We start from the raw sequence: 11,512 nt of genomic DNA, 5'->3' as shown, positions 1-11,512 counted from the left end.
CCTTAATTGTAGTCTACACATCATGTTGGTTAGTTTTATAGTTAAGCTATATTCTCCAGGAAGCAAGATGTGGCGAAGGAGTGTCCTGTAGGAGTATTTCCATTCTTCCTGTTTGCTTTTCACGCCAAAGGCATGCAGACAAAAGTTTGGACAGCACAGTTTTTTGTTACTTTTGCTAGTACTATAATTTTTTTTTTTAAAGGTAAATTCCAGCTGAGTAGATACTACAAAGGCTCTTTTGATAGTGGGTAGAAGGGAAGGATCTGTGTCTGACTAGAATTGGTTTACTGGTTATTTAATTATCCCCTTTTCAGGTAGCAAACACAGATTTGATCCTTCAAATACGTACATACACATACCTAGCTACATGCATACCGTCTTTCTCCAGACACAAGTTCATAAAAGCACAATATTGTGAATACTTCAAAATAAGCCTCAATTCCAATTCTTCTGATTAAACATACCGTGTATAGGATTAGGCTGAATGGTTTCAATTGAGTAAAACATCTGATTTGATTATGTGGCATCAGGTCTGAGCAACCACATGGCAGGAGGCTCCCTAGAGAGATCTGTCTTCAATTTGACCTTTTAGATGCCTCTGGGGAGCATTCATTACTGTCATAACAGAAGTAAGCTGCCTAATAAGCGTATAACCAAGAGTTATCCACTAGAATTGAGGAAGAAGGGATCAATTAATGTCAGAACATTAACTCTGTCAACACAGTGTGATAAGGCTGCCTGCTGGCTCCCATCTGGCCTCACCCCAAGGGAGTTAGCAATTAGCCAAGATTTTATCAAAGTCAAGAAATCATGATGCCAAATCTGTTTCTGGTGTATACAGGTATGTCCCATACAAATATACAGGCGTGTCCCATACTTGTGTACAAGTGTACTTGTATACAATTATGTCCCATATGTGTGTACAATGTCACAACACAATAAAAGGGCAGAGTTTGCATTGCAAAAAATATTGTCATGTTGTGACAATGGCTATGCAAACTCTGGACACAGACTTTTCACACTGTCAAGAACAGTAAACCTAACAATACTGGGATGCTTTATTATAGTATCATAGTACACATTATAGTATTTTTTAAAGTTAGTAAATTAATATAACACACTGAAAAATGCCATGTACCAATAGAAGATGAGGTATCGAAGTACTTTGCCAGTTTTTTTTTGTTTCTTGTTTTTTTGTTTTGTTTGCCAATTTTTTTTGCATTTTAGTAGTTATCTTGAATGGACGTTTCACAAAGTGTTTTTTTTTTTTTTTAGAAAGGATGTACATAAATGGCACGCAGGAATATGGCTAAGAAGAATTTTAAAATAAAATAGTGCCACAAATCTCACAAAACAAGTGTAGAAGCTGGTTTATATCATGAGACAAATGGGCTGAAAACTGGATAGTGCTGTTTCTGTTTAAACTGCATATTACTTTGGAGTGGGGGGCGGGAATGAATTTTGGCCCTAGCCCTGTGCTTCTCAACCTTGGCAGCTTGAAGGTGGGCGGATTTCAATTCTCAGAATTCCCCAGCCAGCATGACCCCTAAGTTTACACAGGCTAATAAATTAATACGGGATAATAATGCTTCGGTACAGCTACACAAATCATCATTCTGGAAAAAGAATGGACAGCAACCATATTTGCAAAATGGGCTGGATAGGCATTCATTTTGTAGTGCTTTTGGGACCGTGTACAGTGTTGGATTTGAAGGCAGTTGGGCATTGTGCTGCAGAACCAGCCCCAAACCTTGGATTATGTCTTACATTAATGCAGGCAATTGTCACTTACTATTAAATTCAAAGCATGTGTAATGTAATCTAATAATAAATAGATGAGCCATTTACTTTAAGAGAAACAAAATCCCCCAAAGACCAGCTAATATCTTTTTTAGCTGGAAGTGTAAGGGATATCTACCCAGAAGTATTATTTGATTGCTTATTGTACCCTATGACTATTATTAAGTGTTGTACCTTGTGGATTCTTGATTCTTGATGAATGTATCTTTTATTTTATGTACACTGAGAGCATTTGCACCAAGACAAATTCCTTGTGTGTCCAATTTCACTTGGCCAATAAAGAATTCTATCCTATCCTTAAACTAGTTTCCCATTAAACAACAGCAATGGCTACTTTAATAATTATTTTAATCATATATCATTTCTGGCTGTGGAAGAAACATTCCAAAAGTGTTTACCCTGCATGGTACACGACAACTCAAGCGTCATTCAGCTTGTGTTAAAAGGGTCTGCAAGTTTTAAGTAGGCAGAAAGCTAATAATTAACCACAGTGGCATTTTGCTAAGCTATCTCTCACTACTCAAAAACAACATGGAATATTAAATAGCCACAGATGGTCAGGAACTGAATCCTATTTTTCATCCAAAAATGACGCTTCCAAACTCCAAGCAATGCTGAGTCAGAAGACAAAGTACCACTTCACAGTTCATTATTTCTTACATGAGTCTCTTGCAGAGAATTCCAGCACTGGCTAGCTTTCACCATCTTATAAACATACATTTAAAGTTCATATTAGGATACATTCCTAAATTGATGCTCTGAGACAAGATTCAGCATAACTTTGCAATGTCTGACCCAGGAATGGGCAACTATTTGCTGATAAATCGTCAAGCATTTATTGTGGAGGGAAAGATACAAAAAGTGACCAAACACACATTAATTCTTTCTTGGGACAGGACCATCTCCTGTTTCTGAGCTCCATGTTCTAAAAGAGGACTCTGGAACTTGGCAACTTTAAGACTTGTGGACTTCAAGTTCCAGAATTCCTCAACTATGCATGCTGGTTGGCTGGGGAATTCTGGGAGTTGATATCCACAGGTTTTAAAGTTGCTAAGATTGGACTCCCTTGGTCTACAGCAACGCTTCTGGCCTGCTATGGGGATGTGCTGCTGGAACTGATAAACAGTGGGGCGCTCACTGTAGGGCAGCCTTTCATCTTGGGTCTGCAGTGACCCTGAGGGCATATTCTCTTATCTTTAAGAAATCCTTGCCTTTTATTCTGTGTGAATGAAAAAGTCCCCCTATCTTGTTCCCTGGTGGCTTTTCCAGGAATGTAAATCTCTTTAAAACAAAAACAGTTTTATCTTTCTGTATTGTCTGAAACAGTTGTATCAATGTAGCAAATCTGGTATCAAGTACAGGTAACCCCCTCCAGATTCTAAAGAGATTTGAAGTTTTTTTTGTTTTTTTAAAATCCTAAAATAATTTGAAACAATAAATCAGGATGAGAACTAGTTTGGTATAAGGGTAAAGGCAGCAGGCTAGAAACTTGAAGATGGTGAGTTCTAGTCCTGGCTTAGGCGTGATCCAGCTGGGTGACCTTGGGCCAGTCACTATCTCTCAGTCCTGGGAAGGAGGCAATGGCAAACCACTTCTGAAAAACCTTGCCAAGGAAACTTCAGAGATTTGTCCAGGCAGTTTCTGGGAGTCAACAGTGACTTAGGAGGAGGAGGAGGAGGAGGAGGAGGAGGAGGAAGACGACAAAAAAGATGAAGAAGAAGACAGAGACGGAGAAGAAGAGGAAGAGGAAGAGGAAGAGGAGGAGGAGGAGGAGGAGGAGGAGGAGGAGGAGGAAGAAGAAGAAGAAGAAGAAGAAGAAGAAGAAGAAGAAGAAGAAGAAGAAGAAGAAGAAGAAGAAGAAGAAGAAGAAGAAGAAGGATGTTCTCATGAGTGATTAGATTTGCACATATTAATAACAGGGAGGCAAATAAAGAAGTGGCTGTGTAAACCAGGAAAAATTCATTTGTCAAATATTTGCTTCCATTCTGGCCCTCTCTCTAGTGGAACTACTGAATAAATTAGGAACAATTCACTGAACAATCTTGGCCTTCCACCATTTATGTTTTTTTTACTAACAGAGAGGAGGGAAATAGATCCAGAATGCTCATGTAGCCATCTGTACAAATATTTTTCAAAACCGATAAACATTCAACAATATTCATACAGTGTCTTGCTCTAGAGTTAATCATGTGTATCAAGAAAGCAGTGTCAACCCAGGGACGAGAACTGGGGTGGGAGTCAGAAAAGTTGTTTGTCTGAAAAATCTGAAGTGGGTCTCTCCCTCCCTCCCTCTCTCTCCCTCTCCCTCTCCCTCTGTATTAGACAGACAGACAGACAGACAGACACACACACACACACACACACACACACACACACACACACACAAGGGCGGGGGGAGAGAATATGAAACATTTTTAAAACATTCAAATTATGTTTCATTTTTTTTTGTCTACTGTTGCCATTTTATTATGGCTCCAGACCTCAGGAAAGCAAGTCTGATACCTTTAATCCGATCTGTGACTGACTGCTGTATGCCATTCCCTCCCACCTGCCTTTAGGCACAGCCATCCAAAATGAGGAATGGGCACTGCCTTCAAACCATTTGACCATGATGAAATCAGAGAACAAAAACTGATCCAGCACCTAAACTAATAGTTGCTATGGTTGCCACCAGCCACTCAGATAAGTTAGGCTGTTTGTAGATGGCTGACTGGTTGTAGCAGTGGAATAATACATACAGTACGGATGGAGGCGTTCAAGCTACGTACACCATTCTTTTCTGGTGTTTTTCTTATTTTCTTATTAGACTCATCTAATGGGTGGGTGGGAGTGTTTCCAAAGCTTCAGTTTTAAATAAATGAATTTCCTCCTGCCTAGAGTATTGGTTCCAAAGCATTCATTTTCGCCCCTCCCTTCTGCTACAGCCCCAAATCACAAAAATTACCAATATTGGTGGCTGAGTAAAGTGGCCTCTGATATTCTGGAGAGCAGGAAAACTGTCTTGAACTTCAATAACTCATCCAGACTGCCTCGCAAAGACTGATAATGCAACAGAATTATATTCAGGCACCTAAACACCAGGTGAAAAGATCTTTCTATATTTGAATAGGGAAAAAAGGGTGATTGGGTTTACAGACTGGTGTGTACTTCTGAATTCATCCATATCAGGCAAAGACATACCGTTGTTTGCTGGGTTTTGCCTTAGCACAGGGGTCCCCAAACTTGGCAGCATAGCTGGCTGGAGAATTCTGGGAGTTGAAGTTCACAAGTCTTAAAGTTGCCAAGTTTGGAGACCTCTGCCTTAGCATGTTGCATAACCCAACCACTATGGTTTGCAAACATAGCTTGAGGCTTTGAAGGCTGTGCAAATTCAGCTATTTGTAGCTCCAGTAATGAATTATGGCATGGCGTCACTGGTGGGATTCAAAATTTCTTACCACCGGTTCCTTGGGCATGGCATGGCTTGATGGGCATGGCAGGGGAAGGTTACTGTAAAATCCCCTTCCCTCCCCAGCCTACTAACCTGCTTTCCAGCTCCGTTCTCCTGTGCAGGGCAACAAAAGAAGACCCAGCCAATCAGCTGGGACTCTGGAGGCAGAGAATAGATGGGGGTGGGGCCATCAGTATTTGCTGGTTCTCCAAACTACTCAAAATTTCCACTACTAGTTCTCCAGAACTGGTCAGAGCTTGCTGATTACCACTTCTGCGTGACATATGTTAAGTAGCCATGACATTGGGCTCAATGTATTAGAGACCATAAACTATATCAAAGTATAGGTAATGAACACTATATAAAAAGTATCATTACTTTAAAAAATGTATGGTATTTATTGTACAGTACAGGCCCCTCTCACCAGCCAGAGCCCCTGTCCAAGGAGATGGGTGTTAAAATATGAAATATAAATAACAAATAAAATGTATTAAATGTCTAAGTACCATTTTTTAATGTGAACAGAACTACTTTAACTTCAAGGACTTTAAAACATAAAGAATCCACACATTCTTTTAAAGAATAATCTGTTAACAAAGGAACTCAGCAGAATGATAAGGGGAAAAAAATCTAAAACTCAGACAGGTCTAAAAGACCTGAACAAATGAAAAAAAAAAAGCCTTCTCTGCCACTGAAGAGATCTAAGTGATGGAAAATCTCTGTGGGCAGTTTCCAAATTAGTTTGCATCCAGTACATCCTAGTGAATCCCTACATCCAATCAGAGCAAGCATATGTGCTATTCAGTTCAGCTAGCAGGAAATATAGTTTATTTATTAAACACAAACCTCAAAATCAGTTACTTGGCAAAACAGGGCAAAACCAAGGAAAGAGAGGTGGACAGCAAAGCAAAAAATTAAAAAGCTGAAGAGTTAATATGATCAATCTATATCTACCAAAAGGAATGGAACTTTCCAGAACCATTGGAAATAATACTGAGGGGCTTTTGGTTATTCCAAATTTAACCCTTTTAAACACAAAGCAGAGACAGAAAATAGAACACTAGGTGATCTATACTATACTACATCATGAAAGAAACAGTTTGGAAGGTGGAGATGATAAGTCCAACACTAAAGCAATAGCAGTAGCACTTAGACTTACATACTGCTTCGTAGTGCTTTATAGCCCTCTCTAAGCAGTTTACAGAGTCAGCCTATTGCCCCCAATAATCTGGGTCCTCATTTTACCCACCTCAGAACATTGGAAGGCTGAATCAACCTTGAGCCTGAGTCAGGATTGAACTGCTGATAGTCGGCAGAGTTAGCCTACAATATTGCATTCTAGCCACTGTGCCAGAGGTGGTATTTAGCAGGTTCTGACCAGTTCTGGAGAATCAGTAGTGGAAATTTTGAGTAGTTTGGAGAACTGGCAAATACCACCTCTGACTGGAGATTTTACACTATCCTTCCCCTGCCACGCCCACCAAGCCATGCCCACAGAACCAGTAGTAAAAGAATTTGAATCCCACCAATGCACTGTGCCACCACGGCTCTAAAGGCATTAATTCCACTTGTCTAAAAGACATTTGAGGCACTGAAATAGAAAACGACACCAGATTGCCAATAGTGGGAAGCACAAAAACCTGGTCCATATCCTTGCTAGTGATTCACATATTGTGGAGGCCGTGTAAACCTGGTTTTTATTGCTTCTTTTGCCAGCATAGTGGTGGTTGGATGGTTCTAGAAGAGTCTCTTCATCATTACTGGAAGACCTGCCATGTAGTTTTGATTCTGGAGAAGTTCCAGATACATACAGGAGGAATGCTCAAGCTGTTTAGATGAACGCGTCAGTTTTGAATCATACTTGGTAAAGACTGATTGAAAAAGAGCAGAGGCAGGAAGCATCAGTCATCAAGTGCAGGAGGCAAGCAGTAGATTATAATTAAAATGAAACCCAACATTTATGAATGGATCTAAGTAATGTGCCTCATTCAAGATCATTGTCTTTTGGGATAGTCGCATAACCATTCTCTTTAAGAAATTTCATATCACAACAGCTGTTCCTTTTTTCCTAGTTACTGTCTTTCAGGAAGAGGCCTTGATTTTAAGAGCTGTGGTGGCACAGTGGTTAGAGTGAAGTACTGCAGGCTTCTACTGCTGCCTGCCGGCTGCCTGCAATTTGCCAGTTCAAATGTCACCAGGCTCAAGGTTGACTCAGCCTTCCATCCTTCCGAGGTGGGTAAAATGAGGACCCAGATTGTTGGGGGGCAATAGGCTGACTCTGTAAACTGCTTAGAGAGGGCTGTAAAGCACTGTGAAGCAGGGCTGTCTTAATGCATGGGCACTTGCCCGTGGGCCCCACAAGCATAGGGGCCCCATACTGATCTGTGTATGTTAACCCTTCAATGCACCTTATATCATATAAATACAATATATTTATTACATTTTACTGCTTTTTTAAAAATACAGCAACATATTTATTACATTTTACTGCATTTTTAAATTAATACTAACATGGAAATAAATGTTTAATTTTATCGACCATTTACATTACTGTGAGTAGTCGTAGGGGCCCCAGTACACTGCTTTGCCCAGGGCCCATAATGCTTTTAAGACAGCCCTGCTGTGAAGCGGTATGTAGATCTATTATATACTATATTGCTATTTATTTGGTTTGAGACAAAGCAAGAATCCAACTACCCCAAGTTCGCAATTTGTGCTTGCTTTGGCCACTCTTCTGAAAATGCCAAAGATACCAGCTTTATAATACAGAGGCAGTGGGAATTTGCCTTCTATATTTCTTTCACTTTTTTTCCCATGGGAACCACAGTGACACTTGCTTAATTAATACAGCGTGAGCTGACAGGATTATCTACTCTTAGCTAGTGCATATTGGTTTTTCAATTATTTTTTCCTTTTCATATCTGCGTGGAATATTGGTTTTTCAATTAATTTTTCCTTTTCGTATCTGCGTGGAAGATTTAGTAACTGCTTAGAAAAGATGGATCTGCCAGCTAGATTTAACCAATAAAGGAGAGTATTTGTAACTCATGGTTGAAATGAGAGGTCTTTGGTATTCTCTGAGCTTGGTTAAGCTAGCACTGATAATGTTACCAAGTTTGGGTAATGAAATGTCTGCAAGTAAAACAACAACCAAGTTTGGAGAGCGCCAAAGATCCCTCAGCTGGATTTAAAAGAGGCCTTTTTCACCTGTGAATAGGGACTTGCCTATGGGGGTGGCTGACCAGTTTGTCCTATTGCTTTGGTCCTTCTTGGCTCTGCTCCAACAGGGCGTACAGTATCGTTAAGTTCCTAGCAGACTGTTGATCCCTGACTCATAGGCAGCATTGGCTCTCTAGAAGAGAGAGGCTATCAAAAGTTAGGTGGATTTTCTTATTTTTTTTAAAGGCTGCTTTTAAAAAGGTAGTAGCAGCCGCCAAGCTGTGTGAAGTTCAAGGAAAAAGAGTTGGCAATTATCAGTAATTTAATAGTCCCTATTTACAGAGGCACAGCTAGATCTGATAAATGCAAAGCTTGTTCAACAAGAAGGTTTTCCTCCTAGTCAGCACTTCCACAACCTCTGTTTAATTACTCCTCAGTGCACCTAACACCTCAGTAGGTATTACTACTCTAAGAAACAAACAAGTAAAATGCTTGCAGAAGAGCTGACTTAATATAGGCTCTGATGGTCCAATACCAATGCAAGTAGTCCTTGACTTACGACCACAGTTGAGCCCAAAATTTCTGTTGCTAAGTGAGACATTTGTTAAGTGAGTTTTGCCTCATTTTACGACCTTTCCTGCCACAGTTGTTAAGTGAATCACTGCAGTTGTTAAGTTAGTAACACAGTTGTTAAGTGAACCAGCTTATCCATTGACTCTGCTTGTCAGAAAGTCACAAAAGGTGATCACATGACCCCAAGACACTGCCTAAGTACCTGCCAGTTGCCAAGCATCTGAATTTTGATCATGTGACCATGGCATTGCCACAATTGTAGGTGTGAAATATGCTCATAAGTCATTTTTTAAAGCACGATTGTAACTTCAAACGGTCACTAAATGAATGGTTGTAAGTTGAGGACTACCTGTATCAAAGGATATGGAAAATGAATTCCTATATTTGCTCAGATCATTTTTCAGCCAGGCTCTTCAGCCAAAGTAGAACCCAACACTTTGCGCTCTTACCATATATAAAATCACAAGCTGGCCCTCTGTATTTTAGTTTAATGCAGAGATGGTATTCAGCAGGTTCTGACAAGTTCTGGAGAACCAGTAACGGAAATTTTGAGTAGTTCAGAGAACCGCCAAATACCAGCTCTGACTGGAGATTTTACAGTATCCTTCCCCTGCCACGTCCACCAAGCCACGCCCACAGAACCGTTAGTAAAAAAAATTTGAATCCCACCGTGGTTTAATGTCTTATGTAGTTAGGTTATAGTTCAGTGCAACATAGAAGCCCAGAAAATTAGCTTTACTGAGAAACCAGGGGTAAGGATGTTTGCAAAAATAGCTGCCACCAATCTATGAGTGTTTCATGAGGTGAATTTATCAGGAGCTTGAACGAAGAAAGAAATTGCTAACAGACAACAAGAATAAAATAGCTCCTAGCCCTTTTCATGTCCGCTGTTTTTATAAATGCTCTTTGCTGATGTTAATGCTTCATTCTTTATTAGATGCTTTGAAGCCTGGTATGAGTTAAAAGGAGGGGAAGAAATTCCTAAATAATAGGCACACTTTTTAAAGAAAAGAAAGTAAGTGAAAGGAAGACCACAGAGAAGGGAAACATAACAAAAGACATTTGATGAATTGAGGAGATGAAAGCCAAAGCCTGGAACTGATGGAATAGGATTTAAATTATATACTGAAAGAATCCAGTCCTGGGTGGTATGGATAGATAAGAGAAAAATCAATGTTTGCAGCTGTGTTTAGACTTTGGGAAATAGTTAAAGCTCTCATTAAGAGAGGTAAGAAATAATTGTGACAGCAATTTTCCTTTTCAGATCTGACTTGGAATTCACCCCAAAAGCATTAGGCTGAAAGATGATATATGCTTACAGCAAGACTGAATTAAATGGGGCTCTGTCTGAGCATATACACACAGGCGTGTACTGCTCTGTCTATCACGAATTCCTTGACTCAAGAACTTCCTTGACTTTTATGGCCATTGAGTCATTTAGTAATACACGCCAAGTTGTCCTAATAGATCATGACATACAGAATCTGGAGGTGATCCAACCTGTGTTTTATTTGAGGGGTTCATTCTATCTCCCCAGATTAGGCTTTGTAAAATTGCAGGGTTCCCCCCCACCCCACCCCACCCCCGTGTTAAACTGCACTTTATTTAAAGAAGCCGCTAGTGCAACATTGTTTGGGACTTCCTTACTCAGAGGAATTGCAAGGACTTAGAACTCTATTGCCTACAATAACATACAATTCATTGCCTACACATACAAGTTATTGACATTATTCAGTTTCGCACAATGCAAGAAAGGACCTCACTCTGCAGAATGAAAATATTATAGCAATGTTTATTTGACCACAAGATGGCGCACTTCAGCACTGTTTAGAAAAGCAGTTTTGCTTATCAGAAGAGAATGGTGTTAAATTAAAATTCTACTTTGTTGTGAAAATTGCTTTAAGACTAAACAGTTCAGTAGAGATAGAACGCAAACTGAAAAGTAGAAAAAATAAGTCAGGCTTTCTGTTCAACTTTTACTCAACTCTACAATATCAGAGATATTAAATGTAAGTAACTGTTTTTATATCATTAAATGTATTCCTTGGGTTTTTGTTGTTTTCTTTCCATTTTTACAGCATTTGTCTCAGCGAGAAAGCGTTGCTGGAGATCACACTTTACCCTGAGGGATTAATTTATGGCTCAGCACTCTTCTTTGATTTGTTTGTTGGATTTGTTTTTAAAAATCAGGATCCAGTACGTGGAAGAAAAAAATGTAAGAGAGGGAACTCAGATAACCAAAAGAAGGGGAATTTAAATTAAATTAAAACTGAAATCTCATGTAGTATAGAATCTCAACAGCAAGCATCCTAAAAAACAGCACCGCTGCTGAGATTCTAATTGCAATTCACATGGCAACAATTGGTATACCTTTCCTGAAAAAAAACCTCCATCCAACCTCACATTCAGGTTGAACACAAGTCTATTGTGAATCCATTATGTGGTTCTCCAGGGTGATTAGTATTAGCCATAGCCAGGAGGAAAGGATGAAGAATGATTGTCCTATCTATTGATCCCAGGTGAGATGCCAAACAAGTCACGAATCCCAAT

Source organism: Pseudonaja textilis, chromosome 1, assembly GCF_049901715.1.
Source record: "Pseudonaja textilis isolate UNSWEBS1 chromosome 1, rPseTex1.2, whole genome shotgun sequence".
Taxonomy (NCBI): Eukaryota; Metazoa; Chordata; class Lepidosauria; order Squamata; family Elapidae; genus Pseudonaja; species Pseudonaja textilis.
This window is presented reverse-complemented; position numbering follows the sequence as displayed.